Here is a 12,913-nt window from a genome sequence, read left to right on the forward strand (position 1 = left end):
AAAACTATCTAATGGGACCTCTTACTGTATAAACAAGGAAACTCGAAGACAAAGATGGTTTTTTAGTAGGCAGTGTTAGTGGGAGAAATACTGCGGCAAACTCATTCCCTCTCAGTGTTCACCTTTTGAAAACTGTAAAAGATTTTGAAAAGACCTGTATAAATGAAACAGATACCTCCAAGTGTCAGGCTTAAAGAGTTGTGCTCATCCTTGCCTGACAGACCTCCAAGAGACTTGGATCTTTGTGGAAGTATCTTTTCCAGGGAAAAAGCCTATATACTAAAGAGCACTTTAATCAGCTGGAGAGAGACTGAACTTTTCTCTGAAACTTTTCTAATTTGAACATGGCATCAAACGCATTAAAGTGAGAAGTTAGAGACAGGCTCTTGTCGCAAGAGAATGCTCATCAAAGCAAACTATGATGCTGACAGTTGTTCTGCCTGTTGTCCTTGTAGTAAGGCTTGGCCCCTCACCAGGACACACATCCAAAACTCAGTCTACAGGATAACTGTGAGGCAGCAGCAGAATGGTTGAGCAAGGCGGCTCAGCTGTGGGCTGGGAAGCTCCTGGGGGCAGCTCCATGGGCATCTCCAGTACAGAGGGAGAGAGACCAGATCACTGAAAATCCCTTTTTGATGACAAGCCATGCAAGCCTCTGACCAGCTCAGGGTTAAGGGGTTTTTGGGGAAGAAGAAGGGGTTGTCGCTACTATATTTATCCCTGTATGAGGCCCATCTTTGCTTCCTGACTGATGCCACAGATCACTGGAGAGGGTCTTTAGCATGGGGAGCATGCCGAGACCACGCGCTGGCTCTCTGTGTCAATGTTATCGCTCACTGTCACATTTAGAAAGAAGAAGCGAGTCTGTGCCACGCACGCAGAGAACAAAGCCCTTGAAAGCCGAGTGAGAGTTACAACTTGTCAGCATGTCTCTCAGCCTGCCAAGGGCCAAACATGAAACACAAAAAAGGCTTGAAATGAGGTAAAAAAGGGGGAAATAATAGCACAGTGAGCTCTCAAGCTCAGAAAAGGCTTGCTATAAAACAGCACCTTCGCTCTCTGTCTCTCTCTGTGTCTCTGAGTCCTGGCTACTGATGAAGGGAAGAGATGACTCCCCTTAGCACAGTTATAGTACTGTTGCAGTAATAGGGACGGGAGCCAGGTTCAGATCTGGCTTGCATAGCCCTGCTTTCTCCATAGACCCCAAAAAGCATTGTTAGCCAAAAAGCATTGTTATGGTGATGAAATCTGAGGTGAAAAGAGCCTACTGAGGGTTATGTTTTCCCACGTGGACAGTGAAACTTTAACAGCTGGAAATTTGCCTTTCTGACACTCAGATTTTACCCTGAATTAGGGGATGAATTTCTCCAGGTACTGACTTCAGGTCAACTGCTTTTTATATTTACTGAGCTGGCCATAGCGGCGTTGGTAGGACAATAATTCTATCATTGGCATTGTGTGCCTGTATTGTTCATTTATGCCTACTAAAGATCCTGTTTCAGGAAGCTTTTTAGGTTTATGCTTACTGATCTTTTGGTCTAGGTGTATAACTTTCAAATACTTTTGGCACGGAGAAATACAATAGCATGGTCAGCACTGTGCGGGGGTGAAACAAAGGGTGAACTTCAGCCCACTTCTATAAAAACAGACAAAAAAAGTGAAAGGATAAAATTGACTCAAAACAGGACACCAACATCTCCACTTCATAAGGGCTCAGTCTTATACTGTCAGTTGTTGTTAGTATAGCTGGTAGTATATGCATGCTTCAGGCTCTCTGATCTAATTAAAACCAGATGAAATAGAGTGCTGACAATAGAAAATTACTTAACAAGTATTTGTCTTGTTCCTATCATGGTATTCTGCTGCATCTCCTTCTGGTACCCAAACTGGTAAGGTTTTGAGTTCCTTCTTATAAAACCCACTTGCTATTAACCTTCTGTATAGACTAAGTGATCTCCCTCTTCTTGCAGTTGTTGTATGGAAGTACATGGTCTCTACCAAGCTCTACCTCTTTGCTCTTCTTCATGAGTTGAATAGCACAGGGTCCCAGGTATGAGCTTGGGAATGACATATGTAGGACCAAGTTGTGGTTTAAAGCCAAGATTTTATCTAACTCTTGGATGAGCAAGGAGACAAGTTCTTTAAGCCTGAAGGAAAACAGAAGGTTAATAGTGGTCCTTCAGAGAGTGCAGGGCCACCCAGCAGTACCAGTGTTAGGCTGAGTTGTGAAGCACTTAAAAAGATGAGTGAAAAGAGGAAACTCATCAAAGAGATAGACAAGGTAGGATTTGGCTCAAAGCACTCCCAATTCCCTCTATGCTAGGGAAGAAAATGGTGGAGAAAACCTCTGTTGGTACAAGTCAGCATTATGTCATACTCATCCACTACAGCCAATGCATTTTTGCTGTGAGTTCAGACAACAGCAGCCAAAATCAGAGTCGTGGGACTGTCACCACAGACCTGTCAGGCAAGAACTGACTAAACTATGTGAGCAGAGAGGTCTTGTGCCTTCTCCTGACCACCCTCACTCCTAAAACCACCTGCAAACAGAGCTACAAGCAATGGCAGTGCCTGGGATAAACTGCCTCTGAAGCAGGAGGCTGTTTATGAACTATTCTTTAGAATGAGCATAGCACCCAGCTCATTTTCACCTTTCTTAAAGGTTAACCTCATTTCCCTCTATTAGTTGGTTTTAGCGAATGCCATTTGGCGCAGCAGTTAAAGAGCTCTGTCAGCGGATGGAAATGACAGTGGCATTTAAAGCCAGCCGGAGTTGAGGGTTGGGGAGGTGGGTGGGTGGGAGAAATAATCTTCAATAAAACGTTTGCAGGGGGATGTTAAGTGACATCAAAGGAGTTTCACTTCCCCCAGCTAGAAGAGAGATCTTTGTTTCAGTGTGCTGAGTGAGACAAGTCTCCCTTGAGCTTGAAACCAGCTCAAATACAGGGAGATGAAGTGCCTCGAGAGCTCCAGACCGGGGCACAGGACATCCACATTTATGGGTAATTTCTTGCTGGGCCCAGCACACCTTACTTCCAGCTAAGTAGGTTTTGAATGTTGTTTTCGACAAAGGAAGGTTCTTCTGTGAGTGTGTTGGTTATTTGGTTATAAATTTTATTGCAACCCATCCAACCCCAATGCTGCTGTTGCTGCCTGGTATTTCAGGCCACGCTGTCTGGTCACAGTTTTCCTACATTCCCTCACTGCTCTGCACATATGTTTAAAAACCTGGGGCCAGGCTTGCAGGAAAGTCTTCCACTCAGAGCAAGGATGAGTTTTGCCTCTGCTGGAAATTTCACAAGGTTTTATTTTTCTTTTTCTTATTGCAGCAGAGTGGTGAAAGTAGGGTAAGAAAACAGGCCAAATCTGGGAAATGCATACATACCCCCAAACCTTAATGCACCGTAGATGTGATTGACACCATTCAGGCTCTTGCTGTCCTTCTGCTCTGTCCTCACCAGACCTCCCCTGGCACAGACTTAATATGTTGTTCTGCATCAGGGGAAGCCTGCAATTCCCGACAGCAGTAGGGGCATACTGAGCAGTAGTTCAGCAAATCGAGGGTCTGATCCAAAGCCTGCCACAGCTCCATGGCACTCTTTTTATTAACTTCAATAAGCTTCAGCTCTAACCTGAATCCCTGATGTTTATTTCAAGCACTGGTGTAGCATCACTGGAATATAATGTTCCATCTACCTTAGGGTAACAGTCTAAATGAGTATGTGCATAAGTCAAGCCAGATCCTGCCAGGTGGCATCCTGAAGCAGACCCATTCATTTCCTGGGTCATTTGTTGAGCTGGCCAAAGCATTTCAAAGGAACAGTTATCTAGCCGAACGTGTGGTTTTGTAAAAGGCAAAGCGCTCCCCTGGAATGGGTTTATTTCAATGAGATTTTTGCCAGGGGACATTTTTTTAAATTAATGCACTGAGTTCTCATTTCAGGAGGTACAAACCTGTCATTTTAACAGGATCTTTTTGATTAATTTTGTTTCAAGTCTGCATTGTATTAAACCACTAAGAACATAAGAGCTTCCATTTTGGGTAAGACCAAAGGGTTGTCTAGTCCTGCATCTTCTGCTCCAGCAGTGCCCATTAGAAAAAGTAAGAACAGGGCTTTCATAAAAATGACCCTTACCTTAATACTGTTAATATCCTCTGGCTTCCAGCAGGCAGAGCTTTAGTGACTTAGATATATTTTGCATCTGGATATTCATGTTTAATAGCAGCAAGTGGACACAACCGCCAGTAATCTGTCTCATTCTCCTTGAAGCTAATTTATTACTTTTACATTCAGCAACATCCCATAGCAGAAACGTTTTTCAGTTATTCATAAAGTGCGTGAAAATGTACTCTCTTTTGTCTGGCTGACAACCACAGCCATTCTGCTTTATATATTTAATGTTTTGAGGCTATTAAGACAAACGTATTTTTATTCCTCTGAGACAATGCCCTGTAACATTTCACAACTGAAGAACTTCCATTTCACAAGAACTTTGGCCTCTCCAATTAAAAGTGGAAGCATATTTTCTGAGACATCAGTATTTCCCATAGAAAGAAAATTATGTTTTCATGCCAGTTTCAGTCATTTCATTATGTCAGTGTAATTAAGAGTGACAGCAATAAAAATAATAATAAAAAAAAGAAACAACAACAAACCTACTTAAGGACCCTAGGAAGAACTGGCAAAAATGAATGGAAGTTCCTCAACAACAGCTTCTTAATTCTGGGGTACGAATATCACAAGGACAGTTTAGGGGGATCAGTCACCTCAGCCTCCTCACACTGGCACTATGTCACGCCCTCACCTTATAGATTAACTAAGGCACAATGTGGTATACCATGCAGGAGAAAAGTCCAATTCTTACCTTTATTTTTATCTATAAAATTGACAGACTGGGACTTACACCTAGATAAAGTGGGACTGGTTTAAGCAAACACAGACCTTCTTTCTAGGTGATCTGCCCTGTGGGGAAAAAACATAGCTTTTAATGTCTTCTTGCAGTCAGTAGGATGTCTGAAGGATTTAATTTGTAGATCACATTTAAGTTCATATCTTGAACCTGCAATAGGGCATATCCACTGCATGCCCAGCTCCACTGCTCATATCCATAAGCAAATCCTTACAAGATTTCAGGTCTTCCTCTGTAAAACAAAGTGAAATCATCTTTCCAAACTCCTTATTTTTCTGCTTACAAAACTTGGTTACCAGCAGCACTATCTCTTTCCACACTTACATATATAGCCTGGCACACTCCACTTTTGATTTTAGCTGATCATTCTAGGTACAAGTGTCAAACAAATAATACACAAAACTTCTGTGTGAAATACGGCTTCATAACTGAAGTAAGCATTAGGCCTGGAGCTGTATGATGTAGGAAAGGTGTTATTGAGACCTACAAGACATGCTGCTCGGATTTGTTTATTATTATTGTATTCTTTTGCCTCTCCTTCATTTTCTTTGTTTGTAGACAAGGGGATGGAGAGGAAGAAAGCCAGCAAGTTTATAAAAGCGAGAGAAAAAGGAGTTGAGGCATTTTGTGGAGGTCTTTAATGACATTCTGTATAATTTGAAAGTGGGGAGGGAAGGGGGAGAGAAAAAGGGAATTAGCAAAAAAACTGGCAAAAGAAAAGTGGAATGTGGAGAGAAGCGTGTGGATGAATTTTAATGCAATCAGAAAGCTGTAATAATGGTAATAAAGGAATATATTCAGACGTCAAGAGAGGGAGAAGGGAACAGGACCCGCGACACCAGAATTTAAATTAGACATAGGCGTATAATTCTCTTTCCCCCCACTCCCCTTTCTTCAAATGAAGGAAATGGAATTTTTAAGCACAGTGAAAGAGGGATTAACAATTGGCAGGTTTTCAGCCCTTTGTCTTTTGGCGAATCCCATTTAATCACTGTGTTTAATATTAAGGAGGCTGTGGCCATGCGGGGCTGTCTCGGGCTTGGGGGAAAAGGGATGATATACAGAGGAAAAGAGAGATAACACTTAGGTTCAGGCAATTGTGAGGAAGTGTTTCAATTACCTCTACTGAAGTCTTTAAAAACTGAAGTTTAATTTGATCTGAAATGTCGTCCCAGCTCCTGCAAGAGAAAATATGTCCTTCCCACCCTCCTCCTGCCCATGTCTGTGCTGTTTCAATAGTCCTCGGTGCTCAAGGCTGGAGTGTTACCATGGATTAATGTCCTGGCCTTCTAGGCTTCGGGAAAGGGTTTCAAAGCCCCGACAGGTCACCAGTGAGATGAGTTTAGGAACTGAAACTTATTTTCCTGACATACCAGCCTTGACACCATTGACCCTGCGGAGTTTGTCAAGAAGCTTCTAAGCTTTACTCTTGAGTGAGCGTGAAAACAAAACGGCCCTTCAGGCTCAGCCTCAGCCTTGTGTGGCCACAGAGTGAAAAGGGGATGTTACACATAGGAATTAAGATGTGTTAAATTCCCCAGAACCAAAGGCGGTAGAAGTTGTATTTAAATCTAAGTTGCCTCCAAAAAAAAAAAAAAACAAGTGTAAAACTATGATTCAGTGTTCATTTGAGGTGTCATTTGATAGTACAAGACAGTCTTCTCCTTCACCTCCTTCTTCTTCTGGAAATTCTTAAAGTTTGGCCCAGGTAAACATCCATAGATTTCCAGGAGGAAGAAGCCCAAGCATTCCTGGAAAATCCTTCAGAGTTACTTACAGCACAGCTTCACACATCTGCACTTCAATGTTAGGTCTCCTTAGACGCTTTTCTCCCATGAACATTTCCAGGGGTTGTTCCTAGGAAATAGGAAATAGCAGAGGCTACTCATATCTAGGGAAAGAGGTTTTGGGTTGTTTGGTTTTTTTTTTCATGATTGGAAGGCTGATTTGAATTCAAATATTCCTCTTATTGTGTAGGAATGGTGAAGAGAAAGTGGATGATTGGACTATACACTGAATTTAGAAAGATTAGATTTTGACTCTTGAGTCTTCTCCTAAAAAGCATTGCCTCATGAATAGTTCTCAGAAATATTTCAGTTGGGTGTTTCAGATAATGAATAAATGTGGAAGAATTATGGTCTGCCAGGCACAAATCAGGCAGAGTCTTTGTGCTTTGCATGACACCAGGTTTTAGATGGCTCTCACCATCCAAGCAATAGCTACTAATAAAGAGGGTTGTTGCATGTTGTTTTCCCAGCTCGCTATCAAACACCATAAAACCTGTCCTTTAAGATATGCACAGGGAATAGCATCTCTTGGCAATGGACAGTTGTGACGGTGCAGTTCAGCAAGATATTTGTCTTGGGGTTATATAATATTCTCAGCTGTACAAGAAGAGTCTTCAGTTAAAAGAATTGCTTAGGCTATGTCTTCATGGCAGGGTTTGCTTGGCCTGTTGACCAAGTTTTGTCCATAACCTGCCTGCACAGAGGAAGCCTAAGTGTTTTTTCATCTGAACTGTCCAGATGAGGCTGTACGTTTAAGGTTGATTTTCAACTTCAGTGCAGGTAGACAGCAGATCTTGCCACAGGAGCCCAGGCCAGGCAAGCCCAAACAGCATTCATCCTCCTGGTCTGAACCACCTTCCACATCTCCTTCCATTTTTGTCCCAGTTCCACAACTTATCCATCCTGCTCACATGCTTGCTCTTCCAAACAGTTTTTAGACATGGTTTAGCAGTTCATGCAGACCAAGAACTTCTTTGATTCGCTGCCAACCAGGTCTTTTGTTAGGAGGGTAGGACTGTCGTATAGGTGAGGACTCCAAAAGTAGAGAATAGGCCCAGGCACATTTAGTTAAAAAGTATAAACTTAGACATTGGGTTAACTAGTTGGCAATATGTTAAGTATCTTTCCAGATGTTCACAGGATCAACAGCAAACAATACCTGTATTCTCATGGCTACGTGCACCTAAATGAAAGTGGCACTGTCTTTAGGGATCACAACACTGCACAACATGAAAAATTATTCCTGGAAGACAACTCCAAGATCTATAGTAATTGTCATTTGCAAAAACAGGATTTTCCATTCAAGATAAACCCTGCCTTTACTACCTCACCATGGACTCCTCCTGTAAGAAAAAGATGTTAGGGAACTTCCAGCCACTCTGATCTTATAGCAGCCATGAGATGGTTCAGCCATAGATTGTCAAATCAGCACCAGCCTAATGGGTGCCTTTCATTATTACTGCCAGAGCTCCTTGTATTCATGGCTAATGGCAAACACCAAGGAACCTAAGCAATGCTCAGTTTTGCCTCATGTAAGTACCAATAATTCTTTTTTGCAGATGGGGAAACTGAGGCTGTTTTTTGCAGTAGTTAATTTATGTAGCCCATATTTCCACTGAGGCCACTTTCTTTGGCAGAGATGTATTGTAAGTATTTAATAACATAACTACATGGTCATCCATCTCACTAGTACAAGGGATAACAAATCACTCTAAGGGAAAAGTGATTTTGCCTTCCACAATATTTGAGAGCATCGCTTGAGATGGGACCCAGGAGTCCCAAACACCAGTCTGAAATGTACAGACTTTCGCCAAGTTCTTGCTTATCCTCATGGGTCCACTCTTCCATAACTGGATCAGGAGTGATTTCCACTCTTCTCTAAAAGAAGCTCTAGGGCCTGACAACTGAAAATAGTTTGTAGCATGTTCAAATTACACAAAAGAAAAAGGTTCCTAACTCAACGCGTGATTAAGTTGCAGAATGTCTTGCTGCGGGATGTAGTGGATACTCCCAGTTCACATGGGTTCTAAAGACAACTGAACAATTACATCAAAGAAACACACTTTAAAAACTATTACATATGAAGAAAACACAACAGACTCTATAAGTCCCTAAACTGCAGATCACTGGGGTTTAGGAGAATATCTGGGGGGATTAACAAAATTTCTTCCCCTGTTACAGACTTTCTATGAGACATCCACAAGTGGCTATTGCCAGAAGCAGCACGCTGAGTTAGACCTGGTGTCTATTGTACAGCTGTTCCTTCACTCTGTATACAGGATCCATGTCCAAGTCGAGGCTTACAGTGAAGCCAAGTGATTAAATAAGTGAAATCCTTCAAACTAGAGTTTTTCAGATGTAACAGTGAAGAGTAGCGCACCTGTGGGATGAAGCTTCCTTCTCTGTGCAAGAGAATTATGCTCCCACACCTGGTCTTATATTTATTTGTGCTTGTCCCCCTCACACAGATGTTCAGATTAGCTGCTATTCTCCATAGCCCGGGTGTCTCAAAGCCTCTGTCTCCAGCAGTTGGAGATCAGCAGCTGTGCAATCATATCTGCTAACGTATGGGATATAAAGAATCTGTTAAGTAAAAGCAAACCGGAGAGGGAGGAGGAGAAGAGATCAGCATAAAGAAATCACTCCTACTAAGATGTGATTAGGGATGCCCCACAACACTCAGCTGCAAAGAACAGGTGAACTCAGCAAACATTTTAAAGCCTGCAGCAGAATCAGCCCCTTGTGGGTGTTGCTTGATATGGGGAGGAGGAGTGAAAAGGGGGGGGAACAGGAGCCTCTGCAGGTGGAAGGAGGGCTCAGTTGCCATTGTTTGGAGCTAGGTAGTAGTAGGTTTCCGTTGTTTCCAGAGTGGGTTGGGCTTTTTTGGTTGTTGTTGGATTTCTATCCCCGTCCTAATTTTTGAAACACTTCCATTTTACAAGGTTCATGTATTTTCTAGCAAGGTACCATGGAGAAGATAATTAGCTAATTTATAATTGACTACAATAGAATTTTTAATCACTTCTCCTGTGGAAAAGGCTGTAATCGTCATCATGGAGCTGCAGGACTGGTCTGAAAATGGCAATAGGAAGTGCCCTGCTTTTATCCTATTCATCCACCTGATTAGCATGGGTTGAGGGTGGTGCTCGGGGGCTCTGGATGAAGAGGGAATCCGGCCTGAGCTTGTAGATTTGAATTCAGAACTCAACACAAACATTCATAATGTTTGGGACACCTGCAGATCACCCCTCTGCCCTACAGCTCTTCCTTTCTTCTTTGGCCTGGGAAGGATACGTTGTCCGTGATTGTCCAAAAAACCCAGGCTTACAGCTTTTTTCCATCACTGTGACTCTGGTAGATTCCTGATCACACTGTGGGACATGAACCTGTTGGAGTGGGTTCGGAGGATGGCCACAGAACTTATAAAAGGGGTGGAACTCCTTGTGCGAAGAAAGACAGAGAGTTGGGGTTGTTCAGCCTGAGGAACAGAAGGCTCCAAGGAGACCTCATTGCAGCCTTTCAGTCCTTATCTTTACAGGGGGCTTCTAAGAACAATAGGGACAGACTTTTGAATAGGGCCTGTCATGACAGGACAAGGGATAAGGGTTTTAAACTGAAAGAAGCTATATTCAGGCTAGATACTAAGAGGACACTTTACCATAACAATGCTGAACACTCCAACAGCTTGCCCAGAGAGCTGGGAGATGCTCCATCCCTGGAAACATTCCAGGTCAGATTGCACAGGGCTCAGAGCAGCCTGATGTAATTGAAGATGTTCTTGCTCATTGCAGCATGGGTTGGACTATATGACCTCTAAAGATTCCTCCCAACCCAAACCATTCCATGATTCTGTATTATTCTATGATGGACAACTTCAGTGCTGCCTCCTCTCCCCTCTCTGCCAAAGACCAGTCAGAAGAACGGGTAAGGAAGATTCATTCTGCCTCTTGCATACTCTGTGGTAGAAGTGCTACTTGGTCATATGCACCAGCATTTTCTTCTTACCCACACTTGCACAGAAAACATCTCTGCACTGTTCGTTTGTTCTGTCGTGGTGCTAAGGAGATAAGCTTAAAGTCCTTCCCAATGCCTGGACAGAGGCACTGCAGCTGGTCCCTCACTGTGTGTTTAAGGAGTGTTTGGGAAGGAAGGGAATAGCAGCAGGGACAAATAATTATTAACTATATAAATAATGGAATTAATTATCATCTAGTTTCTGAAACAGAGCCATACAGCAACCTGGTCCTGAAGCTTAGAAAGCCAAAGGCACCGAGTAACATCAGAGAGCTGCTCTGCTGAATACCATGGGCATACAGAAGATGGTTGTTCCTATACAGAAATATGTAAATACCAGTTTTGCTTTTGCATGAATGAGCACACACACCATCCATGTGTGGTGCCCTGGCAATGAACTCGGGATGAAACAGAGAAATTCATGGGCTTTAGAATAAGTGGTTTCATGGCTAGAAGAGACCATAGCGATCTCCTGGTTTGCCCTCCTGATTAGCCTGGGCCATGAAGGTGATAGATCTGTCCCTCTTTATTTCCAAGGCCTTGGATGCAATGTTCTAGATGATAAAGCCAGCTTATGCTTTCCTGATACAAAGATTCAACCTCTTTGTTTTGCATGAGGAATACGAGAACACAAGTGTATTTATATACTCTTAGCTAAATGTACCCCCGTGCACACACATACATTAGCGAGAGCTATCTGGATAAACACAAACCTGTGTCATGTCTCTCTGTGAGTGACCCTAATTTTCCCCCAGTCCCTTCACAATTGCTGTGATTCTTGTTCTTGTCCTCTTGCTCAGCAGAGGGTCAAACATCCTGCATCTCATTGTCCCTTCTGTCTCTTTAATTAGTGCCCGTCCTCCCCCTTCTCCCCCTCACTCGCGTGTCCCCCCTTCCCATCTCCTCTCAGCACTTGGTTTGCAATGCTCTATTATTTCACCTTTCATGCGTGCTGTCTCCTTCGCCTGGGCCCATCTGACACCTCTGCCTTACACTTATCATAGAAACATAACATTTAAATACAAATAGAACAGGGAATAATTTAACCCCTATTTACACTGGGGAAGGTGCCGAGGCTTTGTATAAACACAGGCGGGGAGATTTATAGATTCTGTATATTTATCTGACAAGTTGCATTTCTTCACCACTGTGCCTTGCAGCCAGCTTTTCCTATGGGTACGAATCCCCACTGCTGATCAAGAAAAGGGAAGCTTGGTTTCATGAGGGTATTGGAAATATCACCAAGGGGTGATGTTTAGGAGCTCATTTGCCATTGTGTTGGCCTTTCTTTACTTACCTGCCCTCCTAGGAAGAATAGTTAGGTGCTGGCTCCTGTTGTTGCTGTAGCTTGTTTATGGCAAAATGGGGTAGACTTGAGATGAACTTAATTCTCAATATTATTGGAGTGACTCAGTTTACTCATGGTGAGAGCCTTGTGGTGCATCAGCAAAAGCCTCCTCGGCTTTCCTGGGTGCCACAGCACAAAGAGATAGCCATCCATGCTTATTTCCATGGGCCGAGCAGTCATGATGGACTCAGGTTGTGGTAATCACATGGGGAAAACAAAAATGGAGCACAGGTTTAGACAGACACCACACTCAGCCCCCACACTGCAGGGCAGTGTCACTGCTCAGGCTGCTACTCACACCAGTGAATCCTCTTGTCATTTTATTCTGTCATCTCATAGCCTTGTTCAGACATATTTACAAAGTAGGAGTAGTTGCCCTGGCTCATGATATGTCAGCTTTTTATTTGGGACCTGGAAGAGCAGTGTATGGAAGCACTCAGGGTGTAAAAGTCTTATATAAGTCCATTAGAGGATAAACTCATTAGCCAAGACCTGGAATGTGCTGAAAGGTCCAATCTGCTGGATATTGCCCTCTTTCTTCCCACCTGAGATGTGTGAGGAGCATTGTTAAAATACACTGCTGAGCTCCCAGGCAGGGGTGGGATGTGGAAGGTAACTGAAGCACTTTGTTAGAAGCAGCTCTCACAGACAAAAGGCTTGTTAAACTGACTCATTTATTATTAGCTGAGTGTGTGATTGTGCAGATTTCTCAGATGGCAGATGTGACAAACGATTCCCTTGACAACCCAAGGCATGGGCTTTCAGGAGACAGACAGGGTGCTGATTTGGAGACGGGGCTGGAGGTGATGTCCAGGCAGAGCTGAGCTCTGTCTAGCCATAGGGCCATTCTTCA

General features: G+C 43.1%; 1 protein-coding gene across 14 annotated transcripts in view; it reads left to right on the forward strand.

Moving 5' to 3' along the window:
- The window catches only part of CELF4 (CUGBP Elav-like family member 4), a gene marked incomplete at both ends in the record, with an annotated part of 693,842 nt that overhangs the window by 598,238 nt on the left and 82,691 nt on the right, over positions 1-12,913 (forward strand). The gene's annotated exons all lie outside the window — the stretch shown is intronic.

Source organism: Psittacula echo, assembly GCF_963264785.1.
Source record: "Psittacula echo genome assembly, chromosome: Z".
NCBI classification, from domain to species: domain Eukaryota; kingdom Metazoa; phylum Chordata; class Aves; order Psittaciformes; family Psittacidae; genus Psittacula; species Psittacula echo.